This window comes from Scyliorhinus torazame, unplaced genomic scaffold, assembly GCF_047496885.1.
Source record: "Scyliorhinus torazame isolate Kashiwa2021f unplaced genomic scaffold, sScyTor2.1 scaffold_85, whole genome shotgun sequence".
Taxonomy (NCBI): Eukaryota; Metazoa; Chordata; class Chondrichthyes; order Carcharhiniformes; family Scyliorhinidae; genus Scyliorhinus; species Scyliorhinus torazame.
Window position 1 is genome coordinate 286,964 of NW_027307812.1, and position 25,027 is coordinate 311,990.

Consider the following 25,027-nt stretch of genomic DNA (forward strand, 5'->3'; position numbering starts at 1 on the left):
ACTCACACACTGACGAACTGACACTCACACACTGACAAACTGACACTCACACACTGACAAACTGACACTCACACACTGACACACTCACACACTGACAAACTGACACTCACACACTGACACACTCACACACTGACAAACTGACAAACACACACTGACAAACTGACACTCACACACTGACACACACTCACACACTGTCAAACTGACACTCACACACTGACAAACTGCAAACACACACTGACAAACTGACACTCACACACTGACAAAGTGACACTCACACAGACAAACTGACACACTCACACTGACAAACTGACACTCACACACTGAAAAACTGACACTCACACACTGAAAAACTGACACTCACACACTGACGAACTGTCACTCACACACTGACAAACTGACACTCACACACTGATGAACTGACACTCACACACTGACAAACTGACACTCACACACTGAAAACTGACACTCACACACTGACACACTCACACACTGACAAACTGACACTCACACACTGACACACTCACACACTGACAAACTGACAAACACACACTGACAAACTGACACGCACACTGACAAACTGACACTCACAAACTGACAAACACACACTGACAAACTGACACTCACACACTGACCCACACTCACACACTGACAAACTGACACTCACACACTGACAAACTGCAAACACACACTGACAAACTGACACTCACACACTGACAAACTGACACTCACACACTGACAAACTGACACTCACACAGACAACCTGACACACTCACACTGACAAACTGACACTCACACACTGACAAACTGACACTCACACACTGAAAAACTGACACTCACACACTGACAAACTGTCACTCACACACTGACAAACTGACAAACACACACTGACAAACTGACTCTCACCCACTGACAAACTGACAGTCACACACTGACAAACTGACACTCACACACTGACACACACTCACACACAGACAAACTGACACTCTCACACTGACAAACTGACACACACACTGACACACACTCACACACTGACAAACTGACAAACACACACTGACACACTGACACTCACACACTGACACTCACACACTGACAAACTGACACTCACACACTGACGAACTGACACTCACACACTGACCAACTGACACTCACACACTGACACACTCACACACTGACAATCTGACAAACACACACTGACAAACTGACACGCACACTGACAAACTGACACTCACACACTGACAAACTGACACTCACACACTGACAAACTGACAAACTGACACTCACCCACTGACAAACTGACACACTCACACTGACAAACACACTCACACACTGACAAATTGACACACTCACACTGGCAAACTGACACTCACACACTGACAAACTGACACTCACACACTGACAAACTGACACTCACACACTGACTAACTGACAAACACACACTGACAAACTGACACTCACACACTGACAAACTGACACCCACACTGACAACCTCACACTCACACACTGACAAACTGACACTCACACTGACAACCTGACACACTCACGCTGCCAAACTGACACACTCATACACTGACAAACTGACACTCACACTGACAAATTGACACACTCACACTGACAAACTGACACTCACACACTGACAAACTGACAAACACACACTGAGAAACTGACACTCACACACTCACACACTAACAAACTGACAAACACACACTGACAAACTGACAAACACACACTGACAAACTGACTCTCACACACTGACAAACTGACACTCACACACTGACAAACTGACACTCACACACTGACAAACTGACACTCACACACTGACACACACTCACACACTGACAAACTGACACTCACACACTGACAAACTGACACACACACTCACACACACTCACACACTGACAAACTGACACTCACACACTGACAAACTGACACTCACACACTGACAAATTGACACACTCACACTGACAAACTGACACTCACACACTGACAAACTGACACTCACACACTGACAAACTGACACTCACACACTGACAAACTGACAAACACACACTGGCAAACTGACACTCACACACTGACAAACTGACACTCACATACTGACAAATTGAAAATTGACAAACACACACTGACAAACTGATACTCACACACTGACAAACTGACATACACGCTGACAAACTGACAAACACACACTGACAAACTGACACTCACACACTGACAAACTGACACACACTGACACACACTCACACACTGACAAACAGACACTGACACACTGACAAACAGACACTGACACAATGACACTCACACACTGACAAACTGACACACTCACACTGACGAACTGACACTCACACACTGACAAACTGACACTCACACACTGACAAACTGACACTCACACACTGACTCACTCACACACTGACAACCTGACACTCACACACTGACACACTCACACACTGCCAAACTGACAAACACACACTGACAAACTGACACGCACACTGCTAAACTGACACTCACACACTGACAAACTAACACTCACACACTGACAAACTGACACTCACAAACTGACAAACACACACTGACAAACTGACACTCACACACTGACACACACTCACACACTGACAAACTGACACTCACACACTGACAAACTGCAAACACACACTGACAAACTGACACTCACACACTGACAAACTGACACTCACACACTGACAAACTGACACTCACACAGACAACCTGACACACTCACACTGACAAACTGACAGTCACACACTGACAAACTGACACTCACACACTGAAAACGGACACTCACACACTGACGAACTGTCACTGACACACTGACAAACTGACAAACACACACTGACAAACTGACTCTCACACACTGACAAACTGACACTCACACACTGACAAACTGACACTCACACACTGACACACACTCACACACTGACAAACTGACACTCACACACTGACAAACTGACACACACTCACACACTGACAAACTGACACTCACACACTGACAAACTGACACTCACACACTGACAAATTGACACACACACTGACAAACTGACACTCACACACTGACAAACTGACACTCACACACTGACAAACTGACACTCACACACTGACAAACTGACAAACACACACTGACAAACTGACAATCACACACTGACAAACTGACAAACACACACTGACAACCTGACACACTCACACTGACAAACTGACACTCACACACTGACAAACTGACACTCACACACTGAAAAACTGACACTCACACACTGACAAACTGTCACTCACACACTGACAAACTGACAAACACACACTGACAAACTGACTCTCACGCACTGACAAACTGACACTCACACACTGACAAACTGACACTCACATACTGACAAATTGAAAATTGACAAACACACACTGACAAACTGATACTCACACACTGACAAACTGACATACACGCTGACAAACTGACAAACACACACTGACAAACTGACACTCACACACTGACACACACTCACACACTGACAAACAGACACTGACACACTGACAAACAGACACTGACACATTACAAACTGACACTCACACACTGACACTCACACACTGACAAACTGACACTCACACACTGACGAACTGACACTCACACACTGACAAACTGACACTCACACACTGACAAACTGACACTCACACACTGACACACTCACACACTGACAAACTGACACTCACACACTGACACACTCACACACTGACAAACTGACAAACACACACTGACAAACTGACACGCACACTGCCAAACTGACACTCACACACTGACAAACTGACACTCACACACTGACATACTGACACTCACAAACTGACAAACACACACTGACAAACTGACACTCACACACTGACACACACTCACACACTGACAAACTGACACTCACACTGACAACCTGACACACTCACACTGACAAACTGACACTCACACACTGACAAACTGACACACACTCACACACTGACAAACTGACACTCACACACTGACAAACTGACACTCACACAATGACAAATTGACACACTCACACTGACAAACTGACACTCACACACTGACAAACTGACACTCACACACTGACAAACTGACACTCACACACTGACAAACTGACAAACACACACTGACAAACTAACACTCACACACTGACACTCACACACTGACAAACTGACACTCACAAACTGACAAACACACACTGACAAACTGACACTCACACACTGACAAACTGACACTCACATACTGACAAATTGAAAATTGACAAACACACACTGACAAACTGACACTCACACACTGACACTCACACACTGACAAACTGACACTCACAAACTGACAAACACACACTGACAAACTGACACTCACACACTGACAAACTGACACTCACATACTGACAAATTGAAAATTGACAAACACACACTGACAAACTGATACTCACACACTGTCAAATTGACATACACGCTGACAAACTGACAAACACACACTGACACACACTCACACACTGACAAACTGACACTCACACAGACAACCTGACACAGTCACACTGCCAAACTGACACTCACACACTGACAAACTGACACTCACACACTGAAAAACTGACACTCACACAGTGACAAACTGTCACTCACACACTGACAAACTGACAAACACACACTGACAAACTGACTCTCACACACTGACAAACTGACACTCACACACTGACAAACTGACACTCACACACTGACACACACTCACACACTGACAAACTGACACTCACACACTGACAAACTGACACTCACACACTGACACACTCACACACTGACAAACTGACAAACACACACTGACAAACTGACACGCACACTGCCAAACTGACACTCACACACTGACAAACTGACACTCACACACTGACATACTGACACTCACAAACTGACAAACACACACTGACAAACTGACACTCACACACTGACACACACTCACACACTGACAAACTGACACTCACACAGACAACCTGACACACTCACACTGACAAACTGACACTCACACACTGACAAACTGACACTCACACACTGAAAAACTGACACTCACACACTGACAAACTGTCACTCACACACTGACAAACTGACAAACACACACTGACAAACTGACTCTCACACACTGACAAACTGACACTCACACACTGACAAACTGACACTCACACACTGACACACACTCACACACTGACAAACTGACACTCACACACTGACAAACTGACACACACTCACACACTGACAAACTGACACTCACACACTGACAAACTGACACTCACACAATGACAAATTGACACACTCACACTGACAAACTGACACTCACACACTGACAAACTGACACTCACACACTGACAAACTGACAAACACACACTGACAAACTGACACTCACACACTGACACTCACACACTGACAAACTGACACTCACAAACTGACAAACACACACTGACAAACTGACACTCACACACTGACAAACTGACACTCACATACTGACAAATTGAAAATTGACAAACACACACTGACAAACTGACACTCACACACTGACAAACTGACACACACTCACACACTGACAAACTGACACTCACACACTGACAAACTGACACTCACACACTGACAAATTGACACACTCACACTGACAAACTGACACTCACACACTGACAAACTGACACTCACACACTGACAAACTGACACTCACACACTGACAAACTGACAAACACACACTGACAAACTGACAATCACACACTGACAAACTGACAAACACACACTGACAACCTGACACTGACAAACTGACACTCACACACTGACAAACTGACACTCACACACTGAAAAACGGACACTCACACACTGACAAACTGTCACTCACACACTGACAAACTGACAAACACACACTGACAAACTGACTCTCACACACTGACAAACTGACACTCACACACTGACAAACTGACACTCACACACTGACAAACTGACACACACTGACACACACTCACACACTGACAAACTGACACTCACACACTGACAAACTGACACACACACTGACACACACTCACACACTGACAAACTGACACTCACACACTGACAAACTGACACTCACACACTGACAAATTGACACACTCACACTGACAAACTGACACTCACACACTGACAAACTGACACTCAGACACTGACAAACTGACACTCAGACACTGACAAACTGACACTCACACACTGACAAACTGACAAACACACACTGACAAACTGACACTCACACACTGACAAAGTGACACTCACATACTGACAAATTGAAAATTGACAAACACACACTGACAAACTGATACTCACACACTGACAAACTGACATACACGCTGACAAACTGACAAACACACACTGACAAACTGACACTCACACACTGACAAACTGACACTCACACACTGACACACACTCACACTGACAAACAGACACTGACACACTGACAAACAGACACTGACACACTGACAAACTGACACTCACACACTGACACTCACACACTGACAAACTGACACTCACACACTGACGAACTGACACTCACACACTGACAAACTGACACTCACACACTGACAAACTGACACTCACACACTGACACACTCACACACTGACAAACTGACACTCACACACTGACACACTCACACACTGACAAACTGACAAACACACACTGACAAACTGACACGCACACTGCCAAACTGACACTCACACACTGACAAACTGACACTCACACACTGACATACTGACACTCACAAACTGACAAACACACACTGACAAACTGACACTCACACACTGACACACACTCACACACTGACAAACTGACACTCACACAGACAACCTGACACACTCACACTGATAAACTGACACTCACACACTGACAAACTGACACACACTCACACACTGACAAACTGACACTCACACACTGACAAACTGACACTCACACAATGACAAATTGACACACTCACACTGACAAACTGACACTCACACACTGACAAACTGACACTCACACACTGACAAACTGACACTCACACACTGACAAACTGACAAACACACACTGACAAACTAACACTCACACACTGACACTCACACACTGACAAACTGACACTCACAAACTGACAAACACACACTGACAAACTGACACTCACACACTGACAAACTGACACTCACATACTGACAAATTGAAAATTGACAAACACACACTGACAAACTGACACTCACACACTGACACTCACACACTGACAAACTGACACTCACAAACTGACAAACACACACTGACAAACTGACACTCACACACTGACAAACTGACACTCACATACTGACAAATTGAAAATTGACAAACACACACTGACAAACTGATACTCACACACTGACAAATTGACATACACGCTGACAAACTGACAAACACACACTGACACACACTCACACACTGACAAACTGACACTCACACAGACAACCTGACACAGTCACACTGCCAAACTGACACTCACACACTGACAAACTGACACTCACACACTGAAAAACTGACACTCACACAGTGACAAACTGTCACTCACACACTGACAAACTGACAAACACACACTGACAAACTGACTCTCACACACTGACAAACTGACACTCACACACTGACAAACTGACACTCACACACTGACACACACTCACACACTGACAAACTGACACTCACACACTGACAAACTGACACTCACACACTGACACACTCACACACTGACAAACTGACAAACACACACTGACAAACTGACACGCACACTGCCAAACTGACACTCACACACTGACAAACTGACACTCACACACTGACATACTGACACTCACAAACTGACAAACACACACTGACAAACTGACACTCACACACTGACACACACTCACACACTGACAAACTGACACTCACACACTGACAAACTGACACTCACACACTGACAAACTGACACTCACACACTGAAAAACTGACACTCACACACTGACAAACTGTCACTCACACACTGACAAACTGACAAACACACACTGACAAACTGACTCTCACACACTGACAAACTGACACTCACACACTGACAAACTGACACTCACACACTGACACACACTCACACACTGACAAACTGACACTCACACACTGACAAACTGACACACACTCACACACTGACAAACTGACACTCACACACTGACAAACTGACAGTCACACAATGACAAATTGACACACTCACACTGACAAACTGACACTCACACACTGACAAACTGACACTCACACACTGACAAACTGACACTCACACACTGACAAACTGACAAACACACACTGACAAACTGACACTCACACACTGACACTCACACACTGACAAACTGACACTCACAAACTGACAAACACACACTGACAAACTGACAGTCACACACTGACAAACTGACACTCACACACTGACACACACTCACACACAGACAAACTGACACTCTCACACTGACAAACTGACACACACACTGACACACACTCACACACTGACAAACTGACAAACACACACTGACACACTGACACTCACACACTGACACTCACACACTGACAAACTGACACTCACACACTGACGAACTGACACTCACACACTGACCAACTGACACTCACACACTGACACACTCACACACTGACAATCTGACAAACACACACTGACAAACTGACACGCACACTGACAAACTGACACTCACACACTGACAAACTGACACTCACACACTGACAAACTGACAAACTGACACTCACCCACTGACAAACTGACACACTCACACTGACAAACACACTCACACACTGACAAATTGACACACTCACACTGGCAAACTGACACTCACACACTGACAAACTGACACTCACACACTGACAAACTGACACTCACACACTGACTAACTGACAAACACACACTGACAAACTGACACTCACACACTGACAAACTGACACCCACACTGACAACCTGACACTCACACACTGACAAACTGACACTCACACTGACAACCTGACACACTCACGCTGCCAAACTGACACACTCATACACTGACAAACTGACACTCACACTGACAAATTGACACACTCACACTGACAAACTGACACTCACACACTGACAAACTGACAAACACACACTGAGAAACTGACACTCACACACTCACACACTAACAAACTGACAAACACACACTGACAAACTGACAAACACACACTGACAAACTGACTCTCACACACTGACAAACTGACACTCACACACTGACAAACTGACACTCACACACTGACAAACTGACACTCACACACTGACACACACTCACACACTGACAAACTGACACTCACACACTGACAAACTGACACACACACTCACACACTGACAAACTGACACTCACACACTGACAAACTGACACTCACACACTGACAAATTGACACACTCACACTGACAAACTGACACTCACACACTGACAAACTGACACTCACACACTGACAAACTGACACTCACACACTGACAAACTGACACTCAGACACTGACAAACTGACACTCACACACTGACAAACTGACAAACACACACTGACAAACTGACACTCACACACTGACAAACTGACACTCACATACTGACAAATTGAAAATTGACAAACACACACTGACAAACTGATACTCACACACTGACAAACTGACATACACGCTGACAAACTGACAAACACACACTGACAAACTGACACTCACACACTGACAAACTGACACACACTGACACACACTCACACACTGACAAACAGACACTGACACACTGACAAACAGACACTGACACACTGACACTCACACACTGACAAACTGACACACTCACACTGATGAACTGACACTCACACACTGACAAACTGACACTCACACACTGACAAACTGACACTCACACACTGACTCACTCACACACTGACAACCTGACACTCACACACTGACACACTCACACACTGCCAAACTGACAAACACACACTGACAAACTGACACGCACACTGCCAAACTGACACTCACACACTGACAAACTAACACTCACACACTGACACTCACACACTGACACACACTCACACACTGACAAACTGACACTCACACACTGACAAACTGCAAACACACACTGACAAACTGACACTCACACACTGACAAACTGACACTCACACACTGACAAACTGACACTCACACAGACAACCTGACACACTCACACTGACAAACTGACAGTCACACACTGACAAACTGACACTCACACACTGAAAACTGACACTCACACACTGACGAACTGTCACTGACACACTGACAAACTGACAAACACACACTGACAAACTGACTCTCACACACTGACAAACTGACACTCACACACTGACAAACTGACACTCACACACTGACACACACTCACACACTGACAAACTGACACTCACACACTGACAAACTGACACACACTCACACACTGACAAACTGACACTCACACACTGACAAACTGACACTCACACACTGACAAATTGACACACACACTGACAAACTGACACTCACACACTGACAAACTGACACTCACACACTGACAAACTGACACTCACACACTGACAAACTGACAAACACACACTGACAAACTGACAATCACACACTGACAAACTGACAAACACACACTGACAACCTGACACACTCACACTGACAAACTGACACTCACACACTGACAAACTGACACTCACACACTGAAAAACTGACACTCACACACTGACAAACTGTCACTCACACACTGACAAACTGACAAACACACACTGACAAACTGACTCTCACGCACTGACAAACTGACACTCACACACTGACAAACTGACACTCACACACTGACAAACTGACACTCACACAGACACACACTCACACACTGACAAACTGACACTCACACTCTGACAATCTGACACACACACTGACACACACTCACACACTGACAAACTGACACTCACACACTGACAAACTGACACTCACACTGACAAATTGACACACTCACACTGACAAACTGACACTCACACACTGACAAACTGACACTCACACACTGACAAACTGACAAACACACACTGACAAACTGACACTCACACACTGACAAACTGACACTCACACACTGACAAATTGAAAATTGACGAACACACACTGACAAACTGATACTCACACACTGACAAACTGACATACACGCTGACAAACTGACAAACACACACTGACAAACTGACACTCACACACTGACAAACTGACACTCAGACACTGACAAACTGACACTCACACACTGACAAACTGACAAACACACACTGACAAACTGACACTCACACACTGACAAACTGACACTCACATACTGACAAATTGAAAATTGACAAACACACACTGACAAACTGATACTCACACACTGACAAACTGACATACACGCTGACAAACTGACAAACACACACTGACAAACTGACACTCACACACTGACACACACTCACACACTGACAAACAGACACTGACAAACAGTCACTGACACACTGACAAACTGACACACACACTGACACTCACACACTGACAAACTGACACTCACACACTGACGAACTGACACTCACACACTGACAAACTGACACTCACACACTGACAAACTGACACTCACACACTGACACACTCACACACTGACAAACTGACACTCACACACTGACACACTCACACACTGACAAACTGACAAACACACACTGACAAACTGACACTCACACACTGACACACACTCACACACTGACAAACTGACACTCACACACTGACAAACTGCAAACACACACTGACAAACTGACACTCACACACTGACAAAGTGACACTCACACAGACAAACTGACACACTCACACTGACAAACTGACACTCACACACTGAAAAACTGACACTCACACACTGAAAAACTGACACTCACACACTGACGAACTGTCACTCACACACTGACAAACTGACAAACACAAACTGACAAACTGACTCTCACACACTGACAAACTGACACTCACACACTGAAAAACTGACACTCACACACTGACACACACTCACACACTGACAAACTGACACTCACACACTGACAAACTGACACTCACACACTGACAAACTGACACTCACACACTGACAAATTGACACACTCACACTGACAAACTGACACTCACACACTGACAAACTGACACTCACACACTGACAAACTGACACTCACACACTGACAAACTGACAAACACACACTGACAAACTGACAATCACACACTGACAAACTGACAAACACACACTGACAACCTGACACACTCACACTGACAAACTGACACTCACACACTGACAAACTGACACTCACACACTGAAAAACTGACACTCACACACTGACAAACTGTCACTCACACACTGACAAATTGAAAATTGACAAACACACACTGACAAACTGATACTCACACACTGACAAACTGACATACACGCTGACAAACTGACAAACACACACTGACAAACTGACACTCACACACTGACACACACTCACACACTGACAAACAGACACTGACAAACAGTCACTGACACACTGACAAACTGACACACACACTGACACTCACACACTGACAAACTGACACTCACACACTGACGAACTGACACTCACACACTGACAAACTGACACTCACACACTGACAAACTGACACTCACATACTGACAAATTGAAAATTGACAAAGACACACTGACAAACTGACACTCACACACTGACAAACTGACACACACTCACACACTGACAAACTGACACTCACACACTGACAAACTGACACTCACACACTGACAAATTGACACACTCACACTGACAAACTGACACTCACACACTGACAAACTGACACTCACACACTGACAAACTGACACTCACACACTGACAAACTGACAAACACACACTGACAAACTGACAATCACACACTGACAAACTGACAAACACACACTGACAACCTGACACACTCACACTGACAAACTGACACTCACACACTGACAAACTGACACTCACACACTGAAAAACGGACACTCACACACTGACAAACTGTCACTCACACACTGACAAACTGACAAACACACACTGACAAACTGACTCTCACACACTGACAAACTGACACTCACACACTGACAAACTGACACTCACACACTGACAAACTGACACACACTGACACACACTCACACACTGACAAACTGACACTCACACACTGACAAACTGACACACACACTGACACACACTCACACACTGACAAACTGACACTCACACACTGACAAACTGACACTCACACACTGACAAATTGACACACTCACACTGACAAACTGACACTCACACACTGACAAACTGACACTCAGACACTGACAAACTGACACTCAGACACTGACAAACTGACACTCACACACTGACAAACTGACAAACACACACTGACAAACTGACACTCACACACTGACAAAGTGACACTCACATACTGACAAATTGAAAATTGACAAACACACACTGACAAACTGATACTCACACACTGACAAACTGACATACACGCTGACAAACTGACAAACACACACTGACAAACTGACACTCACACACTGACACACACTCACACTGACAAACAGACACTGACACACTGACAAACAGACACTGACACACTGACAAACTGACACTCACACACTGACACTCACACACTGACAAACTGACACTCACACACTGACGAACTGACACTCACACACTGACAAACTGACACTCACACACTGACAAACTGACACTCACACACTGACACACTCACACACTGACAAACTGACACTCACACACTGACACACTCACACACTGACAAACTGACAAACACACACTGACAAACTGACACGCACACTGCCAAACTGACACTCACACACTGACAAACTGACACTCACACACTGACATACTGACAATCACAAACTGACAAACACACACTGACAAACTGACACTCACACACTGACACACACTCACACACTGACAAACTGACACTCACACAGACAACCTGACACACTCACACTGACAAACTGACACTCACACACTGACAAACTGACACACACTCACACACTGACAAACTGACACTCACACACTGACAAACTGACACTCACACAATGACAAATTGACACACTCACACTGACAAACTGACACTCACACACTGACAAACTGACACTCACACACTGACAAACTGACACTCACACACTGACAAACTGACAAACACACACTGACAAACTAACACTCACACACTGACACTCACACACTGACAAACTGACACTCACAAACTGACAAACACACACTGACAAACTGACACTCACACACTGACAAACTGACACTCACATACTGACAAATTGAAAATTGACAAACACACACTGACAAACTGACACTCACACACTGACACTCACACACTGACAAACTGACACTCACAAACTGACAAACACACACTGACAAACTGACACTCACACACTGACAAACTGACACTCACATACTGACAAATTGAAAATTGACAAACACACACTGACAAACTGATACTCACACACTGACAAATTGACATACACGCTGACAAACTGACAAACACACACTGACACACACTCACACACTGACAAACTGACACTCACACAGACAACCTGACACAGTCACACTGCCAAACTGACACTCACACACTGACAAACTGACACTCACACACTGAAAAACTGACACTCACACAGTGACAAACTGTCACTCACACACTGACAAACTGACAAACACACACTGACAAACTGACTCTCACACACTGACAAACTGACACTCACACACTGACAAACTGACACTCACACACTGACACACACTCACACACTGACAAACTGACACTCACACACTGACAAACTGACACTCACACACTGACACACTCACACACTGACAAACTGACAAACACACACTGACAAACTGACACGCACACTGCCAAACTGACACTCACACACTGACAAACTGACACTCACACACTGACATACTGACACTCACAAACTGACAAACACACACTGACAAACTGACACTCACACACTGACACACACTCACACACTGACAAACTGACACTCACACAGACAACCTGACACACTCACACTGACAAACTGACACTCACACACTGACAAACTGACACTCACACACTGAAAAACTGACACTCACACACTGACAAACTGTCACTCACACACTGACAAACTGACAAACACACACTGACAAACTGACTCTCACACACTGACAAACTGACACTCACACACTGACAAACTGACACTCACACACTGACACACACTCACACACTGACAAACTGACACTCACACACTGACAAACTGACACACACTCACACACTGACAAACTGACACTCACACACTGACAAACTGACAGTCACACAATGACAAATTGACACACTCACACTGACAAACTGACACTCACACACTGACAAACTGACACTCACACACTGACAAACTGACACTCACACACTGACAAACTGACAAACACACACTGACAAACTGACACTCACACACTGACACTCACACACTGACAAACTGACACTCACAAACTGACAAACACACACTGACAAACTGACACTCACACACTGACAAACTGACACTCACATACTGACAAATTGAAAATTGACAAACACACACTGACAAACTGATACTCACACACTGACAAATTGACATACACGCTGACAAACCGACAATCACACACTGACAAACTGACACTCACACACTGACAAACTGACACTCACACACTGACAAACTGACACTCACACACTGACACACACTCACACACTGACAAACTGACACTCACACACTGACAAACTGACACTCACACACTGACAAACTGACACTCACACACTGACACTCACACACTGACAAACTGACACTCACACACTGACGAACTGACACTCACACACTGACAAACTGACACTCACACACTGAAAAACTGACACTCACACACTGACAAACTGTCACTCACACACTGACAAACTGACAAACACACACTGACAAACTGACTCTCACACACTGACAAACTGACACTCACACACTGACAAACTGACACTCACACACTGACAAACTGACACTCACACACTGACACACACTCACACACTGACAAACTGACACTCACACACTGACAAACTGACACTCACACACTGACAAACTGACACTCACACACTGACACTCACACACTGACAAACTGACACTCACACACTGACGAACTGACACTCACACACTGACAAACTGACACTCACACACTGACAAACTGATACTCAAACACTGACACACTCACACACTGACAAACTGACACTCACACACTGACACACTCACACACTGACAAACTGACAAACACACACTGACAAACTGACACTCACACACTGACAAACTGACACTCACACACTGACAAACTGACAAACTGACACTCACCCACTGACAAACTGACACACTCACACTGACAAACACTCACACACTGACAAATTGACACACTCACACTGACAAACTGTCACTCACACACTGACAAACTGACACTCACACACTGACAAACTGACACTCACACACTGACAAACTGACACCCACACTGACAACCTGACACTCACACACTGACAAACTGACACTCACACTGACAACCTGACACACTCACACTGACAAACTGACACACTCATACACTGACAAACTGACACTCACACACTGACAAATTGACACACTCACACTGACAAACTGACACTCACACACTGACAAACTGACAAACACACACTGAGAAACTGACACGCACACACTCACACACTGACAAACTGACAAACACACACTGACAAACTGACACTCACACACTGACAAACTGACACACACACACTGACAAACTGACTCTCACACACTGACAAACTGACACTCACACACTGACAAACTGACACTCACACACTGACACACACTCACACACTGACAAACTGACACTCACACACTGACAAACTGACACACACTCACACACTGACAAACTGACACTCACACACTGACAAACTGACAGTCACACAATGACAAATTGACACACTCACACTGACAAACTGACACTCACACACTGACAAACTGACACTCACACACTGACAAACTGACACTCACACACTGACAAACTGACAAACACACACTGACAAACTGACACTCACACACTGACACTCACACACTGACAAACTGACACTCACAAACTGACAAACACACACTGACAAACTGACACTCACACACTGACAAACTGACACTCACATACTGACAAATTGAAAATTGACAAACACACACTGACAAACTGATACTCACACACTGACAAATTGACATACACGCTGACAAACTGACAAACACACACTGACAAACTGACACTCACACACTGACAAACTGACACTCACACACTGACACACACTCACACACTGACAAACTGACACTCACACACTGACAAACTGACACTCACACACTGACAAACTGACACTCACATACTGACACTCACACACTGACAAACTGACACTCACACACTGACGAACTGACACTCACACACTGACAAACTGACACTCACACACTGACAAACTGACACTCACACACTGACATACTGACACTCACAAACTGACAAACACACACTGACAAACTGACACTCACACACTGACACACACACACACACTGACAAACTGACACTCACACAGACAACCTGACACACTCACACTGACAAACTGACACTCACACACTGACAAACTGACACTCACACACTGAAAAACTGACACTCACACACTGACAAACTGTCACTCACACACTGACAAACTGACAAACACACACTGACAAACTGACTCTCACACACTGACAAACTGACACTCACACACTGACAAACTGACACTCACACACTGACACACACTCACACACTGACAAACTGACACTCACACACTGACAAACTGACACACACTCACACACTGACAAACTGACACTCACACACTGACAAACTGACACTCACACAATGACAAATTGACACACTCACACTGACAAACTGACACTCACACACTGACAAACTGACACTCACACACTGACAAACTGACAAACACACACTGACAAACTGACACTCACACACTGACACTCACACACTGACAAACTGACACTCACAAACTGACAAACACACACTGACAAACTGACACTCACACACTGACAAACTGACACTCACATACTGACAAATTGAAAATTGACAAACACACACTGACAAACTGATACTCACACACTGACAAATTGACATACACGCTGACAAACTGACAAACACACACTGACAAACTGACACTCACACACTGACAAACTGACACTCACACACTGACAAACTGACACTCACACACTGACACACACTGACAAACTGACACTCACACACTGACAAACTGACACTCACACACTGACACTCACACACTGACAAACTGACACTCACACACTGACGAACTGACACTCACACACTGACAATCTGACACTTACACACTGACAAACTGATACTCAAACACTGACACACTCACACACTGATAAACTGACACTCACACACTGACACACTCACACTCTGACAAACTGACAAACACACACTGACAAACTGACCCTCACACACTGACAAACTGACACTCACACACTGACAAACTGACACTCACACACTGACGAACTGACACTCACACACTGACAAACTGACACTCACACACTGACAAACTGATACTCAAACACTGACACACTCACACACTGACAAACTGACACTCACACACTGACACACTCACACACTGACAAACTGACAAACACACACTGACAAACTGACGCTCACACACTGACAAACTGACACTCACACACTGACAAACTGACAAACTGACACTCACCCACTGACAAACTGACACACTCACACTGACAAACATCACACACTGACAAATTGACACACTCACACTGACAAACTGTCACTCACACACTGACAAACTGACACTCACACACTGACAAACTGACACTCACACTCTGACAAACTGACACCCACACTGACAACCTGACACTCACACACTGACAAACTGACACTCACACTGACAACCTGACACACTCACACTGACAAACTGACACACTCATACACTGACAAACTGACACTCACACACTGACAAATTGACACACTCACACTGACAAACTGACACTCACACACTGACAAACTGACAAACACACACTGAGAAACTGACACGCACACACTCACACACTGACAAACTGACAAACACACACTGACAAACTGACACTCACACACTGACAAACTGACACACACACACTGACAAACTGACACTCACACACTGACAAACTGACACTCACACACTGACAAACTGACAAACGCACACTGACAAACACACACTGACAAACTGACAAACTGACACTCACACACTGACAAACTGACAAACACACATTGACAAACTGACAATCACACACTGACAAACTGACAAACACACACTGACACACACTCACACACTGACACACACTCACACACTGACAAACTGACACTCACACACTGACAAACTGACACACACACACTGACAAACTGACACTCACACACTGACAAACTGACAAACACACACTGACAAACTGACACTCACACACTGACAAACTGACAAACACACACTGACACACACTGACACACTGACAAACTGACACTCACACACTGACACACACTCACACACTGACAAACTGACAAACACACACTGACAAACTGACAAACACACACTGACAAACTGACAATCACACACTGACAACCTGACACACTCACACTGACAAACTGACACTCACACATTGACAAACTGACACACACTGACACACACTCACACACTGACAAACTGACACTCACACACTGACAAACTGACACACACACTGACACACACTCACACACTGACAAACTGACACTCACACACTGACAAACTGACACTCAGACACTGACAAACTGACACTCACACACTGACAAACTGACACTCAGACACTGACAAACTGACACTCACACACTGACAAACTGACAAACACACACTGACAAACTGACACTCACACACTGACAAACTGACACTCACATACTGACAAATTGAAAATTGACAAACACACACTGACAATCTGACACTCACACACTGACAAACTGACACTCACACACTGACACACACTCACACACTGACAAACAGACACTGACACACTGACAAAGACACTGCCACACTGACAAACTGACACTCACACACTGACACTCACACACTGACAAACTGACACTCACAAACTGACAAACACACACTGACAAACTGACACTCACACACTGACAAACTGACACTCACATACTGACAAATTGAAAATTGACAAACACACACTGACAAACTGATACTCACACACTGACAAATTGACATACACGCTGACAAACTGACAAACACACACTGACAAACTGACACTCACACACTGACAAACTGACACTCACACACTGACAAACTGACACTCACACACTGACACACACTCACACACTGACAAACTGACACTCACACACTGACAAACTGACACTCACACACTGACAAACTGACACTCACACACTGACACTCACACACTGACAAACTGACACTCACACACTGACGAACTGACACTCACACACTGACAAACTGACACTCACACACTGACATACTGACACTCACAAACTGACAAACACACACTGACAAACTGACACTCACACACTGACACACACTCACACACTGACAAACTGACACTCACACAGACAACCTGACACACTCACACTGACAAACTGACACTCACACACTGACAAACTGACACTCACACACTGAAAAACTGACACTCACACACTGACAAACTGTCACTCACACACTGACAAACTGACAAACACACACTGACAAACTGACTCTCACACACTGACAAACTGGCACTCACACACTGACAAACTGACACTCACACACTGACACACACTCACACACTGACAAACTGACACTCACACACTGACAAACTGACACACACTCACACACTGACAAACTGACACTCACACACTGACAAACTGACACTCACACAATGACAAATTGTCACACTCACACTGACAAACTGACACTCACACACTGACAAATTGACACTCACACACTGACAAACTGACACTCACACACTGACAAACTGACAAACACACACTGACAAACTGACACTCACACACTGACACTCACACACTGACAAACTGACACTCACAAACTGACAAACACACACTGACAAACTGACACTCACACACTGACAAACTGACACTCACATACTGACAAATTGAAAATTGACAAACACACACTGACAAACTGATACTCACACACTGACAAATTGACATACACGCTGACAAACTGACAAACACACACTGACAAACTGACACTCACACACTGACAAACTGACACTCACACACTGACAAACTGACACTCACACACTGACACACACTCACACACTGACAAACTGACACTCACACACTGACAAACTGACACTCACACACTGACAAACTGACACTCACACACTGACACTCACACACTGACAAACTGACACTCACACACTGACGAACTGACACTCACACACTGACAAACTGACACTCACACACTGACAAACTGATACTCAAACACTGACACACTCACACACTGATAAACTGACACTCACACACTGACACACTCACACACTGACAAACTGACAAACACTCACTGACAAACTGACACTCACACACTGACAAACTGACACTCACACACTGACAAACTGACAAACTGACACTCACCCACTGACAAACTGACACACTCACACTGACAAACACTCACACACTGACAAATTGACACACTCACACTGACAAACTGTCACTCACACACTGACAAACTGACACTCACACACTGACAAACTGACACTCACACACTGACAAACTGACACCCACACTGACAACCTGACACTCACACACTGACAAACTGACACTCACACTGACAACCTGACACACTCACACTGACAAACTGACACACTCATACACTGACAAACTGACACTCACACACTGACAAATTGACAGACTCACACTGACAAACTGACACTCACACACTGACAAACTGACAAACACACACTGAGAAACTGACACGCACACACTCACACACTGACAAACTGACAAACACACACTGACAAACTGACACTCACACACTGACAAACTGACACACACACACTGACAAACTGACACTCACACACTGACAAACTGACACTCACACACTGACAAACTGACAAACGCACACTGACAAACACACACTGACAAACTGACACTCACACACTGACAAACTGACAAACACACATTGACAAACTGACAATCACACACTGACAAACTGACAAACACACACTGACACACACTCACACACTGACACACACTCACACACTGACAAACTGACACTCACACACTGACAAACTGACACACACACACTGACAAACTGACAAACACACACTGACAAACTGACACTCACACACTGACAAACTGACAAACACACACTGACACACACTCACACACTGACAAACTGACACTCACACACTGACACACACTCACACACTGACAAACTGACAAACACACACTGACAAACTGACAATCACACACTGACAAACTGACAAACACACACTGACAACCTGACACACTCACACTGACAAACTGACACTCACACATTGACAAACTGACACACACTGACACACACTCACACACTGACAAACTGACACTCACACACTGACAAACTGACACTCACACACTGACAAACTGACACTCACACACTGACACACACTCACACACTGACAAACTGACACTCACACACTTACAAATTGACACACTCACACTGACAAACTGACACTCACACACTGACAAACTGACACTCAGACACTGACAAACTGACACTCACACACTGACAAACTGACACTCAGACACTGACAAACTGACACTCACACACTGACAAACTGACAAACACACACTGACAAACTGACACTCACACACTGACAAACTGACACTCACATACTGACAAATTGAAAATTGACAAACACACACTGACAAACTGATACTCACACACTGACAAATTGACATACACGCTGACAAACTGACAAACACACACTGACAAACTGACACTCACACACTGACACACACTCACACACTGACAAACAGACACTGACACACTGACAAACAGACACTGCCACACTGACAAACTGACACTCACACACTGACACTCACACACTGACAAACTGACACTCACACACTGACGAACTGACACTCACACACTGACAAACTGACACTCACACACTGACAAACTGACACTCACACACTGACACACTCACACACTGACAAACTGACACTCACACACTGACACACTCACACACTGACCAACTGACAAACACACACTGACAAACTGACACGCACACTGCCAAACTGACACTCACACACTGACAAACTGACACTCACACACTGACATACTGACACTCACAAACTGACAAACACACACTGACAAACTGACACTCACACACTGACACACACTCACACACTGACAAACTGACACTCACACAGACAACCTGACACACTCACACTGACAAACTGACACTCACACACTGACAAACTGTCACTCACACACTGACAAACTGACAAACACACACTGACAAACTGACTCTCACACACTGACAAACTGACACTCACACACTGACAAACTGACACTCACACACTGACAAACTGACAAACTGACACTCACCCACTGACAAACTGACACACTCACACTGACAAACACTCACACACTGACAAATTGACACACTCACACTGACAAACTGACACTCACACACTGACAAACTGACACTCACACACTGACAAACTGACACCCACACTGACAACCTGACACTCACACACTGACAAACTGACACTCACACTGACAACCTGACACACTCACACTGACAAACTGACAAACTGACACTCACCCACTGACAAACTGACACACTCACACTGACAAACACTCACACACTGACAAATTGACACACTCACACTGACAAACTGTCACTCACACACTGACAAACTGACACTCACACACTGACAAACTGACACTCACACACTGACAAACTGACACCCACACTGACAACCTGACACTCACACACTGACAAACTGACACTCACACTGACAACCTGACACATTCACACTGACAAACTGACACACTCAAACACTGACAAACTGACACTCACACACTGACAAATTGACACACTCACACTGACAAACTGACACTCACACACTGACACACACTCACACACTGACAAACTGACACTCACACACTGACAAACTGACACTCACACACTGACACTCACACACTGACAAACTGACACTCACACACTGACGAACTGACACTCACACACTGACAAACTGACACTCACACACTGACAAACTGATACTCAAACACTGACACACTCACACACTGACAAACTGACACTCACACACTGACACACTCACACACTGACAAACTGACAAACACACACTGACAAACTGACGCTCACACACTGACAAACTGACACTCACACACTGACAAACTGACAAACTGACACTCACCCACTGACAAACTGACACACTCACACTGACAAACACTCACACACTGACAAATTGACACACTCACACTGACAAACTGTCACTCACACACTGACAAACTGACACTCACACACTGACAAACTGACACTCACACTCTGACAAACTGACACCCACACTGACAACCTGACACTCACACACTGACAAACTGACACTCACACACTGACAACCTGACACACTCACACTGACAAACTGACACTCACACACTGACAAACTGACAAACACACACTGAGAAACTGACACGCACACACTCACACACTGACAAACTGACAAACACACACTGACAAACTGACACTCACACACTGACAAACTGACACACACACACTGACAAACTGACACTCACACACTGACAAACTGACACTCACACACTGACAAACTGACAAACGCACACTGACAAACACACACTGACAAACTGACAAACTGACACTCACACACTGACAAACTGACAAACACACATTGACAAACTGACAATCACACAC